Genomic DNA, 14,370 nt, shown 5'->3' on the forward strand with positions numbered 1-14,370 from the left:
AGTGTTGATGTCTGTAAAGAAATCTCAAATACTTATATGTTGATACTGTTTATTTGTATTTACTTTTGATCAAAGTCACATATATTAAGGCAGCAGTATAAGTGGTGAGTCATATGTTTTATAAATTATCTGAGCCCAGTTGTACAAATACGATGTTTTTTGGGCCAATTGTGACCAAACAAATGCTTTGTACACATGGTCCATAATTACTTAATGGCAAACTCTATTTCCAGCATCATAAACCCTATGCAATCAGTTACTCCAATCAGCACTACCACATTGAGAATGGTGTTACTGACAAACATGCATTTCAAATATAATATCTTTAGTACATATATGTGATGCAGTGAAGAAGCGCCTAAAAGACAACTGACAATATGAAGCTAGGAGAAATATCTTGCTGCTTTTCGCTGCAACGCACTACAGTGAATAGTTGCATTGCATTTTATATAAATGTTCCTTTAACATGTCAAACATATTGTAAAATAAAATAATGCAAAGTAAGATTTGATCATGAAGAGCCACCGCTTGACAGCCAATAAACCATTATCAATGAAAGTGTACAACTCTCATGACAATGAGAAATCAAATAATAATATTTTTTTATTTTCATTTTAAGGACAGGAAACATCTTTGCTGAATAAGGAAAGTGAAAGCATTCTGTCTTCCCTTGAAATGTCAACCCAAACTTTAATTTTTTGTAAGTGGTTACAATGAGTACCAGTTTCATTGCTAACTGCATAGTACTTTTTCAGTTCTGGAACAATACTTCTTAAGTCTTTTTCCTTGTAAAAGTGTAGGACACGGAATGTTAGAGGTTCTCGCCTTGAGTGTGTAGAGCCCTTCATCAAAACATTTGTATGTGGTTAATCAATCTGGTCTTGTAGACTGACATTTGGTGTCTGTTGGTCGTCAGATACCACGGAGCGGGAGCCCACTACTTTAGGCAGTACGCAGATGGTTTTGAAGTCTGTTCAAGCTAGTTCAGGACTATCATCGCTTAGGTGATCTGATATGATATTTTCATCAAAAAGATTAAACGGGTGGTTGATTTTGCAGTTGCTGCAGTGTTCAAACTTTGAGGGCATTCCTGTTCACATCCTGTTTAGGGATGAAATTACATAAGCGAGGACTAGATTTATATGTTGTGGCAGAAGCAGCAAATTGATGATCCAATGAGGTGGAATTCCTTGTTGAAATTACCATCTTTTCCTGCACTGATTTCGGGAATGAAGAAAAGTTTTGCACTAAATATAGGCCTCCATGTTTTTCTGAAATTCCTTCTGATGCCGAAAGGAATACACAGTGCTTAATTTGTGCCGGTGCTTTCCGGTGCTTAGCACCGGCACTTATTTCTCAGGGCCGGGTCTACCCTCCACATGGGTCTTACCAGTGAATGTCGTAAAATCGTTCAAATTGGATGCTGCATACGTTGCACATTCCGCCTCTCTGGAGAGGCTCTGTCCAAGAGCACACACGGAGCAGCAGTGCCCAGCAGAAGCACAGTTAGTCAACAGTTAAATATCTGCTTTCGCCTTTCAGACGCAGTGTTTCGCTACAAATGTTACAAAGAATCTGCCCAGCAGTCGTTGTGTTACACGCTGTGGCGCCGTGTGGGAGATGATCCGATTCCGATCGGATGTGACCTCACGTTCAGTGGAACAAGAAGAAAGTGAGGTGGAAGAGGCGCGGGGCCGAGGAATCGATTGGACTTGTTGTCGGTCCGTGTGGCATCCCTCTCAGCATAGAATGAGACTGAGCGAACTGCTGCCTGTGCACTGCACCACCACAGTGACTCTCACTCAGGTTGGGTCATGGCCACACCACGGAATCATCACTGCATCGGGCGCTGCGGGGAGACTGCCAGCAGTGCTGAACAGCAGTGCGCCTGCAACCCCATGCGGTGCTGCGGCTCATTGAGGCCGCCGCTGGTGCTCGCACCGCTATCTGTTGTGCAGCACATAGGTGTCTAGTCTGTAGCCTCTCATCCAGTAATGCCGCTCGAGTCCGGACCAGGCCCAGCTGCTGAAGAGAGCTTGGTATTTGCAGAGCCTCATGAGGCTGGCCCGCAGCGTGGATCGCTCTCTCTGCTTCAGTTTCAGGTATTTTATTCAAATATAGTTAATTATTTTTAGCCGTCATCATGTCGCTGTTGACTGACTCTGAGCCTGCTCCAATTCCTGCTGACTGCTCAGGTGAGGCTGCGCTTGGGACGTGCCGCAACTGACTTAGCTGGAGGGATGAGGAAGAGATCACTGCAATCAGCACTACAGTTTGTGTAATTTGAAAGGACAGGCCACGCAATTGAGAGCGTTGACAGTACACTCATTTCCAGAGCTCATGTGTCCCTTAAAAAAATTGTTTGTAAGCGCTGACAGTGACTGTGCTTTATTTGACCTGTTGTGCTGCCCTGCCCTCTATCGTACCCGGGGTCGAAAAGGTCACTTGTTTGTGTGGTAATGAAGTGGCTGAAGTCTGTGCAGAGTGTCAATTATTCTACAAAAAAAAATCGAGATGAGGGTCTACTTCTACTACCAAGTCTTTGCTCAGCTTGCCTAGACGGATAATTCCTACCAGGTATACCTTACCACAGAGTCTGCTGTAGTAGGAATAACATCTGCGTTTTGCAAGAAACACGACTGTCTGTCCTGTTTAATTTTCATTGATAGGACATTAACTGTGTTACGTTATTCTCTTTTTCTGTGCTATGCAGACATACTTTCATTGCATATTACAAGAAAGCAACCCTCTGAAGTATTCTATATTGCATTGATATGTACACATTGATTAATTCTCTTAAATTAATTTTACATTCCACAGAAATAGGTTAAAACATGCTCTTAGCTGAAATGTACACAGCATACGTAAGAAGCTGTGCTGCGCTCAGAAATATATTTAGTATATCAAGGATAAGTGAGCTGCAACAGTCTTTGTGGTTTACTCATTCTAATGCTGCTTTTAGTGATTCCTGACTCGCATGTAAATACTGCGTTCCTAAAATTAAAAATTGCACATAACAAGAGTCATGCAGTACATATATCACTGCAGCTGTGTTTGTGTGGGAAGGGCCTGCACCCGATCCTCCTTTTACTAGGGTTGTGATATTAGATTTTCTCCCTAAAAAGACCACTGTGTGGTGATATACCACTTTCCCTATGCTGCCTCTTGTGGGTCTTGGTATGTTTTAAGGCCTTTACTGGATAACAGAACTTTTCAGTTAATTCTGATGCCTAAGGGAATTAGAGGACTCCATTTATATATTTATTTATAAAGTTTTATAGCGCAAACATGACCCACGGAGGTATCAGAGCACTATGCAATTGTTGAACATTAGATTGTTGAGGTTGTATACATAGATTCGGTATTCGCCATTCAGTACAAAAGAAATAGATAGGAGTGTATGGGTAGCATAGGGGGATTTTTTGATAGTTCAAATGATGCGAGCCAGGACTGCAATTCCCAGAATGTAGTAGATTTGTTGTTGAATGAAAACCTACAACAGGAGCAAGGCATCCTTGTAACATGGGGTTATATAGTCACCGTACTAATGTCTATCACTGGATCCCCGTTTTCTCATCTCTAACTAGATTATGGGATCTCTTCTCTATATACATAATGGAAGTAGGGCATTGATCTGTCAATCTGCAGCCACAGAAGCAGTGCTTATGGATACATAGAGCTGTCAGAAGCGGCTGGAACCCTCCCCCTCATTTCTCCCTTCAGTAATGTGCCGGTCGGCCCGGATCCAACAGCAACTACTTTACTTTCAGCACTGATCCGCAGCATCACTGTCAACAGAGTCTTTAACTCTGTGACAGGCTGCCTGTGGCTGGTGCACTGTGGTGCCTGCTGCAGGGCTGGGCACGTAGGCACCTCTCGCCAAATGGGGTGGACTGTTCAGCTCGGGTTAATGGTTTTTATTAGTGTTGAGGCTGCTATACTAGTCTTGAAATAATAACATGCAGCCTGGCTGTGACCTATGTGTGCCTCAGCCTCACTCTGCAGTGTAATTTCTAATATTTATATTACTCGCGAGAAAGTGTCACTCATAATCGTTGAATTGTCACTTATAATTACATTGACATTATGAAAATGTCACACATGGCAATCTGAAACCGTGGCAGCTATGTGCCCATGCTCCTGCATAAGGCTGATGATGAAACATCGTTCTCCCCAGTTGTAATCTAGCTCCTCCTGCTTTAAAAGCTGCATAGTCCCCAAGGCAGACTCAGCCTTCTGGAACAGGCACCTTCCCCCACTGTCTGACTTCCGCCCACCTCTCAGCTTCCTGCCCCTGACAGGAAACATCCTTTACAACGCGGTGTTTACACCGCGCGACCTTTATGACGCAGCCATTACAACGCAAGTCGTTACTACGACTTGCGCTGGAGAGCACCCTTGCTTAAGGAATGGTTTGATTTTCTATTCCAACACCTTCCCTACTGTTAGGTGGGCTGGAGTTGGAATAGAAAATTAAATTAATCCACAATCCAGCGCCCTCCAACGCAAGTCGTTTTAAGAACTTGCGTTGTAATGGCTGCGTCGTAAACTACCACGATCAAAATGACGTACATCCCATTTGACATCACTCTAATAGTGACAAAAGGCAGTATTTTCTTTTCTAGATGGAGCAGCATATACCGTAATAATATTTGGAAATAAATAATACAGTGGCTCCCAACCTGCTCCTCCCGCAACTTATTTTTTCCGTAAATTAAGCACTGGGGTGGAGCCATTGGTTGAAGTGGGTGGAGCCAAGCAAAGTTTGGGTGGTCTCCTAGAAATGTTTGAGCACCTGCACTTCATATTTTACAAATTAAGCACTGGGAATACAGTGGTCCTAAGTCACTTAAACTGAATGGCAGTGCAGTGTCTTGGGCTGAAAAACAGGCAATCATTCTTATACAAAGCCATTTCTGGCCTCTGTCCATTATACAGGTCTAGAAGCATCTATTTCATCACCATACATTTACAGCTCACATCGTAGCTACAACACATCTGCATAAGCCAGACATTGTTTAAAAGGATTGGAGGTAAATATGAGCTCTCAGGCACCCAATGTATGCAACTGATAATGACAGAGATGAGAGCTTGACCTGGTGCGTGTGAGTAGTATTGAATGATGGCAGTCATTCAAAAGTGGTATCCCCATTAACAATTTACAATTACAGACAATGTAGTACAATGGCAAGGCTGCCATCTAAGGCTGCCAGGTGGAGGTGCATATTACCAGAATTCACCAATATAGATGGGTCAAACAAAACTAACGTTTGTTACAATTCTTTGAATGATGAAGATGCTTTACTTAACAACTGATTTCTAGCTCAGCAGAAATTATCTATAAAACTTATAGAAAATATAATCTATAACACAAAGTAACGCCAATCTGCTTCTCTGCTAAATCAGTGCTTTCAAGACTAAAAATGATAACATTAATTTATACCCCAAATCTATTTAGCCAAATAAAAAACATGAGAGCATGTAATCCCTGCATAAAAGCCCACCAAAAATGTCCTTATTACAATCCAGGTGGAACTTCTCTACCCACCTGTAATAAAGAAATGATGCCACTGCTTAACTGTAATAATTTATTGCAGTTGATTTCTGATGTCAAAATGCTTATTGCAAGAGCCAGCAGTATAAACAATGAAAACGAAAACGTTTTTGTAAAAAGAAAAAGTGATGGCACAAAGGTCATATTTATGCAAACATGTTTACTTTTTCCACACTATAGATAGATACTCTACATGTTCCTACACAATGTGATCCACAGAATTTTAACCTGACTTCTATTAAAATTATTCAAATATATTTTTGAAAAAATTAATAATTTTTTTGTGTGTTTAATTTTGTAATAAAGATTCTGCTTAGATTCTTCCAATCTGAAATTAACATAAAAGAGCATAACACAAAGGTATGACTCAGTTTTTTAGAAGGGTGAACCTGTGTGCATGTATAATATAGAGGTTAAAGTACCACCTGCCATACATTGAGAGGATATTACAAGTCAAATTAAAGTTCCATGACCATATATAGGTACTCCGCCTTTGCTTTGTTCCTGTATAGGTTTGTGGAACTTTTCCATTACTTGCAATAACTATATAATAATTGGGAGTACATTATCCCATATATAGATTCATTAATACACTCAACAATACCTCCACATACCTTGAATCTTTATTTTTTTTATTTTAAGTAGAAAAGTCATTACAGATACTGTTGCAATATATTAATACAATCTATACCTACATCAACGTTACAAATAGATGGCATCATTCATTATGCAGTTGAAGAGAGAAAGAAACGAAAAAAGGGAGGAATCAAATAGAAAGTCCAATATACTCTAATTGTTAGGAATACAGAAAATCACCATGATTCAAATACATTAATAACTAATTACTGGGTCAGCAATTCATACCATCATACCCAAGGGCTATACAACTTTGCTCAGTCAGACAGGTATCTCCATATCTCTACAAATGTTTTTATAGACCCAGTTCTTGCAGCATAGAGACTCTCACACAGCGACACCCATTTGATCTTATTTAGCAATCGAGCAAATTTAGGTACCTCAACGAATCTCCATTTCTGTAATATTAATGACCTAGCAATCAACAAAGAGACCGATACAAATTGTTGTTGCCGTACAGTGATACCACTAGATTGAGAGCTCCTTCCAAATAAGGTCCTGTAGGAATCTCGCTGTATAGTAAACTGGAGCTTTTGACAAATACATCTGAAAACCTGAACCCAAAAGTAATAAAGACAAGGACAGGTAAAACATACAACCAGTCACCATTAGCTTTCACACACCTGAAGCATGCCGCTGAGGTTGTAGGGTACATCCTATGGATAAGGTGTGGGGTACGATACAATGTCCACTTGCTAAATAGAGACATTCTTCTATGGTTTGTGGCACACATAGCATTGCAACAGATCCTATAGCAAAATCTACAGTGGTCCTGATTGATCTTATAAATTGAATTGGCTGCAATAGTATTTAAAAGAAGAGGTTGTTAAGAAGTAGTCAGCAGGCAGGAATCAAGTGAAGAAGGTTTATTAACACAGCCCCACACAGTGGTCATGCGTGGGTGAACGGAACATCAATTATGACAGTTGGTGTCAACGGAGTCAGCTGGCGCAAGCAATGGAATGTGGGAGAACCAATGGGAAGGGGAGCAGCTGGAAAGGGTCACGCGCAGGGGAAAGGAAGGTACCATGCGCATGGGTGCAAGGGGGTGGCATGGGTAGGATACAACACATCTTCCTCTCTATAAAGATTTGGCAACAGCGCCACGGGAAGCAGTGACAGGTAAACAGGAGGTGCATAACAGTTGGGTAATTAGTCACATTCATAATCATCCAGACGCTTAGGTCTGCGGATGGTCCTACCAAACCTTCCAGAGGTCGCAGGTACGTGTGGTGCACATTCGGTGTCCGAATGAGAGTCAAAGCCAGATCTGCCGAACCTACCACTGAGTCTGTGACCATCAGACACCACTTCAGAATCCGAATGAGGGTCATCCTGACAACTCCGATTACAAGTCGAAGTGCTGGGATGGGCACCTGCAGACCGATCTGTAAAATGGCCATCATCAGAGTCCGAGTCGGGTTGGAGGTCACGTGTGCTGTTGTTTCTAGACCTATTATACTCATCAGTATTAGATTTATCAACATCTACCCACAAGTCATTGTTGACAGTAACATGCTGCTGGTGACACTGGGCCTTGTCACTGGGATGATAGTTCGCCAGTCTGCTCATGTGCCAGACTTTCCCATCACTGAGTCTTGCCGCATTGTTAAACAGTTCATCAATGTGAAGTGGGGCGGTAAATCTGCTTTCTCCCTTCTTTACTTTTTTTTCCAAACGAACTTTAACAAGATCGCCAACCTTGAATGAATGATCTTTTGCACCGTGTCTAGAATCATACCAATCTTTGTAGTACTTCTGTGCTTTGATGATGTTTTTCCTTATGTTTTCGGGAGACCATTCGATTTGCTTAGATTCAGACATCCATCCTAGATCAACGCTCATGGGCTGTCTGCTTCTCATGAGAATGAATGGAGCAGTGCGAGTGCTTGCACAGGGAGCAATTCTGAATGCCCAGATGAGTTTGTATATTTCCTCTTCCCAATTCAAGTTTGCATTTCTAGATAGTTGAATGTGTCCTTTCAAGACACGGTTAAAGCGTTCAGTGAGGCCATTACCTTCAGGGTGATAAACTGAAGTGGTGTGATGGGTGATGCAGTTCCTAGCCAGGAACGACTTGAATGCCTCGGAACAGAATTGCCGGCCGTTATCGGTGAGGACGGATTTTGGTAAGCCTTCACTGAGGAAGAGCTTGTCCAAGAAATCAATGCATTTGGAACTGTCAATTTCTTCTACAATCTTAATTTCTGGCCACTTGGAGAAGTGATCTATCGCCACCAAAATGTACTTGATTTCTCCCCCATGACCTTCAACAGGCCCCACAATGTCCAGACCCAACTTCTCCCAGGCCATTTGCGGGGGTTGAATCGGAGAGAGACTGACTTTTGACGTTTTGAGTGTTTTGTCTGAGTCACAGCATTCCAAGCAGTTCCTGACCAGGACTTCGATTTGCTTGTCAATACCCGGCCACCAATAACTTGCTCTGACACGCTGCTTGGTTTTGGTGATGCCTAAGTGGCCAACATGACACAAACTTAGGATTTTGTCTCTGAGCGTGGCAGGGGCTATGGCTTTCCCCATTCTGTACAACACGCCGTTTTCCAAACTGAGTTCATTCCTGGTTTCCCAAAACCCTTTAACAACGTCTTGTAGGTTGCGCTTGTCGGGCCATGCAGAGTTGATGAATTGGCATACCATTTGCAGAGTGGAGTCGCGCGACATGTGTTGATCCCATTCTTCTGCTGATATTCCATCCAGGTCCGTGTTGAAAAGTAGAGCAACCTTCTCCTCCTCTTCTTGGGCGACTATGCTTTCCATGTGAGGCAGAGGTAATCTGCTGAGGAAGTCCGCGATTTTGTTTTTTACTCCTGGCCAATATTCTGCAGTGTAGTTGTAATCCAGCAGCTTGATCGACATTTTGCTGAGTCTTGGTGAAGCGTTTTGTAGACCTGAGGCTGTCAGAATCTTAACTAACGGTTTGTGGTCTGTGCGGAGATGGATTTTGTAACCCCACACATAAGCTCTGAAGTAGTTGAGCGCCCACGAACAAGCCAACATTTCGCGTTCTATGACGGAATACTTTTCCTCCGCAGAGGTGAGCGACCTGGAGGCAAAGGCTACCACCCACTCTTGGTTAGATGAGTCCTTCTGTGCTAGCACAGCTCCAACGCCTTTGTTGCTTGCGTCCGTGGTGAGGTAGATGTCTGCTTTGGGGTCAAAACCTTTGAGAAAAGGCGCTTCACTGATTTCTTTTTTGATGGTAACAAAAGTGTTCTGACAGTCCGATGACCAGACAAATTTGGTTTTGTTTTTCAATAGTTGTCTTATGCTGTAGGTTTTTTCGGATGCAGCAGAAGGAGAATCAATCAGCTGTGCCACAGTGTGAGGCTGTAGTTCCTCCGCTAACCTCGTCGCCACTGTTAAGAAGTAGTCAGCAGGCAGGAATCAAGTGAAGAAGGTTTATTAACACAGCCCCACACAGTGGTCATGCGTGGGTGAACGGAACATCAATTATGACAGTTGGTGTCAACGGAGTCAGCTGGCGCAAGCAATGGAATGTGGGAGAACCAATGGGAAGGGGAGCAGCTGGAAAGGGTCACGCGCAGGGGAAAGGAAGGTACCATGCGCATGGGTGCAAGGGGGTGGCATGGGTAGGATACAACAGAGGTATAACCCGTTCGCCTAATGTCTGGCGTAGCAAACTAAACCAATTGCCTATGCCTTTAAGAATAGACTTTGCTTATGCTTATGCTTTGCGGTAATGGGCAAGATTCTTTTGTGATCCCATTTAAAATGTTACTGACTTGTATGTACCTGAACTATAAATTAGGGAGCTATTTCTGTGTGGTTTTGGTCTAGCTACTTCCATAATATTACTGATCCAGATTGTACGAAATTTTTAAGCTTGGAACAATCAGCCCTTGTTCAGTTGGATATAATAGATGTATTTAGCTGTAGATCTAGTCGGCAGAAATCCCTTAGACATAAAAGTAAGTGAAGCCGGGTATTTTGAACTCATACCATACTTTATCAAATCTATTATCTAAAATGTGGAGTGTCTTGTCCCTTGTTTGCTTCCGCAGCCTAGGTGTTTTTAAAATTCAGGAGACTTAACACCTGCTTCTCTTAGCATCATGCTTCAGTAAAAATAGTTTGAATGGTTGCGTGCAATTGTGGCTCGAACTACCGAGTCTTAAAAGGTGGCCTGATAGTACATTATAATTCTCGGAAGTGCCAACCCACCCTCTTCTATGTCTAATTGTAGCATGTTTTAAGTTAGTGTGAGTTTTTTGCCCTGCCATAGAAAGTGGTGTATCAATTGACCGAATTCATCTAAAAATGACCGTGGGACTATGATCATAATATTGGCAAAAATAAATATAAGCAAAGGAAGAATAGGTCTTTTTTTAAGGTGACCCATCCCAAAATAGTATTAGCTAATGGCTGCCATTGGTTCAATAGCCAATGAACTTTAGTCCAGGTCGAGGTATAGTTTAGTCACAAAATATTGGCAAAGTAGGGTGTAAAATAAATCCCCAAATATCTAATATGCAGGTCAGGATATTGATTTAATCTGAAGCCAGATACAATATCAAATCGTCTGCACAGAATTTTAATTTCATTGCAACGTCGATCGGGCTAGAATACTAGGTTCTTGCCTCAGTACACAGGCCAAGGACTTAATGAAAAGCGCAAAGAGACCAGGAGTCATAGGAAAACCATGCCCCCTCCCACGCCTGGTAGTATTGTGCCCCGCTACTTTGGAATTAATTATAATTTTAGCTTCAGCCTTTTTATATAAATTACACAACACATCAGCAAATCTTAGTGCAACCTAAATTTCGTTGAAATTGCGAATAGCCTTTTTGCGCTTGATGGACCGATTTTGTGCTAATGGAGCCAATAATTTTCGCAAAGATCACAATTAGCAGCCTAATTGGATGATATGCGCCAAGCCTTTCCAGTGGCTTGCCCTTTCTCAAGAAGATCACGATGAATGCCTCGGGGAAGGAGTTGGGATGATCCTTGCCTTCGAGGATTTCATTAAAAAGAGTAACCACGAATCTACTTAATTGATGTATAAATAGTGTACACACTTCTGTGGGTAGGCCATCACTCCCGCAAGCTTTTGCATTAGGAGACATTATGATTGCATGTTCCACCTTGGGTAAAGTGATATGCACAACAGCTGCTTTTTATTGGTTGATTGATAAGGCAAGCGGCTTAGTTTTCAAACAGTTATTAATACTGTCAGGTGTAGGTTTTTCTGTCACAGAATAGAGTTCTGAATAGTGCTTAAAAAAACGTCACCAATTGATTCTGGCCGGGTAACAACTTTGTTTTTAGCAGAATCGAAAACTAACTTAATAATGCTATTGTTCTCCTTTTTCTTTATTAACCATGCAATGTAACGGCCAATATGTTCACTTTCCTCGTAGCTTTTTTGAAAGCAAGTATTTTCATTCACTATTTCAGCAGCTATGAAGTGTTCTTTAAGCTTTGCTGAGCTTACCTCAGCTTTAATCAGGCTCATTATGTATTTGAAGCAGTATTGGGTAGCTATTGCTCTATTTTGCTCGATGGTCTGCACTTAAAAGAAATGGCTTAGCTGAATAAATAATAAAAACACAAAGGTTCCAGAAAAAATTCAACTAAAATGTATATCAATCACAAAAACAGAAACCAAAAACAGATGCAGTTTTGAATTTAAATCAAATTTACCCGCATTACAACAAGAGCAAAAATGCATATCAATGCTTTTATCCCAATTTTGCCAAAGGTGATACCACGGCATTTCAACCCTCGTGATTTATCGAGTCATCACCAGGACCGGAAAATACTTTAGAGCAACCATAAGACAATCTGAAAACAAAAATATATATATTTACATGGGTGGGTCCCATCCAATGTTTTTTAGAAGCAATAAATGATAATGAAACAAGGGGCAAGTACTCACTTAGGCATCCACTGGACTGATCACAAATGTCTTCTTAAATTTCCAAGGCTCAAATTCACCTATACCAAAGTACATGGCAATTACTATTGTGCCTAATTCAAAAAATAAAAAAATTAGAACCACCACCTACGTCGTAATAAAATCACCAGAGTGATAAGGAAAAAGTAAGAATTATTCAAAGCAACTTTTACAGGGATATCTAATTAGATGAAAGAGTCAAATAGGTTATCACTCACATTAATTTATACTGCCTTCTCCTTGGAGAATAAGGACGGTAAAGGCTCAAAGCTCCTGGTTTCACCCGTGTAAGGCAAATCGATGGATCCAATTCGAACCAAATACAGTTCAGGAAATTAGCCAATTAAATTGAAGTCAGCAGTATACCAAGAAATGGTGATCAATTTGCCTCTGTGCTTAGCCTCCTATAAATCAATCGCCAGAGGAATCGAAGAATACCTCTGTCAACAACAACATCATAACGTCAGGCAGTATTTGAAAACACAGTCAGCTGTTGGCGTTTTAATTGCACTACTCTCTGTAGCGAGAGAAGAAAGACTATATATGGTCCAACAACCAGTTAATCCTACCTTATCATGGTTTTCCAATTTTTTATATTTAAAGAAATTTCAGAGGGAAAATTATATAAAAGAGAGAATAATATGAAAAAGAAGAGGGAGAGGGAGAACATGGCAGCTAGCAGTTAGCTGGTCTTGAGAGGCTCAGCGGTATCCGGATGGTTTAAGATGTAACTACGCTATTTTCAGTTGCTGGCAGCGCAGAAAAACGTGAAGATGTGAGGGGACGATGTAAATATTTGCTTCAGTTTCACCGACTCTAACATTACTCTATATTACGACAGCGCTAGCGTTTCTCTTGGCTACCTGCGTTAGTGGCTGATTCTCCCGCCTCCACCGGTTTCGAGGAGTCTGTGGCGGTGCTGTGGCGGCCAGGACTTGCTCCTCTGCGAAGTGCCGCGGTTTTGGTGTGGTGCTCGAGTTGCTGCAGTGAGCGGTTTCAGCGGACGCACGGCCCAGGGGAAGGACCTGGCGGTTGCGGACTTGGTCGAGGCTGATGCGGCGGGAACCGTCAGTAAAGATCTGGTAGCGAGCGAGGAGGTAAAGTGGGCGCAATACAATGTTACTGTGACTGATGGGGGAGTCACATAGTGGGCTCGGGCAGCCTGGGAGGTCAGAAGGGGGCTTAGGGCAGTTGCCAGGCTCTCCCATACGGATAGAGTCTGGGGTAATCGGAACTGTTCTGGACTCACTCTCCCAGAGACCGACAGCGATAGCCTGGGAAAGCCGTGTAAGGAGTGTCAAGTACTAGACCCTCTTCTTACCCCCAGAAAGCATGCTCAAGCTGCTCGGCACAAGTCTCAGAAGATTTAGGGGGCGATTATGATTGCGGAAAATCCGCATCCTCTGGGCCGGCGGAAGCCACCGCCGGCCCGGAGGATGCGGATTAACCGCTGCGGACTGAAAAAAGACCCCCCGCCAGATTAGGATGGCTGGGGTATCTTTTTTCTGTCTGCCATTTTTCCGCCGCGGTCGCCTTCCGACCGCGGCGGAAAAGCTCAAACGTGGCTGGCGGTGTCTATCGGACACCGCCAGCCATATTAGGATGTCAGCGGTCCTATGCCTTTCCACGGCGGCATTTCCGCCGTGGAAAGGCATACAGACTTTTCTTTGGGGGCGGGCCCCCAGGGGTGAAGGGGGGTGGGGGGTGCGGGGTGCACATGGGGGGTACCTATGGTACCCCCCTGCCTTTGCGTGCACGAAGCGGAAGGCACCACGCGGTGCCTTCCGCCTCGTGCATGCAAAGGAAAACATGCACTTTTAACCTTGCGGTCAATGCTGCTTGAAGCAGTATCCGCCGCAATGTTAAAGGTAGGGGATGTGACCGCCAGGGTGGCGGTCACATCCTAATTGGGATGGAGGAAACGACGCAGCCCCTGCGGACAGTCCACCCACCCAGGGGGTGGTGGATGGCTGCAAGTCCGTCTGCCATCCTAATCGGCCCCTAAGTTGGGGTTATCCCATGGCGTTCTAGAAGGAACAGCACAGGAAGGGGTAGTGAAGTGTCCCCAGTACTCAGATACGCCCTTAGGAGCAAAATTAGGAATCAAGACTTAAAACCAGCTGATGTATTTAATGCCCATAATAAAACACTTAGGAGTATAAGAAAGAATGTCCCTGGAAGTCATTCAAAAAAGTATCAAAAACGACGACAAAACTTGCCATTGCAACTAAGTCTAAGTCCAAGA

General features: G+C 42.9%; 1 protein-coding gene across 1 annotated transcript in view; it reads right to left on the minus strand.

The window, feature by feature from the left end:
• Positions 1-14,370, minus strand: part of SNX29 (sorting nexin 29) — a 1,754,850-nt gene that overhangs the window by 286,441 nt on the left and 1,454,039 nt on the right. The gene's annotated exons all lie outside the window — the stretch shown is intronic.

The sequence above is a fragment of the Lissotriton vulgaris genome, chromosome 10, assembly GCF_964263255.1.
Source record: "Lissotriton vulgaris chromosome 10, aLisVul1.2, whole genome shotgun sequence".
NCBI lineage: Eukaryota > Metazoa > Chordata > Amphibia > Caudata > Salamandridae > Lissotriton > Lissotriton vulgaris.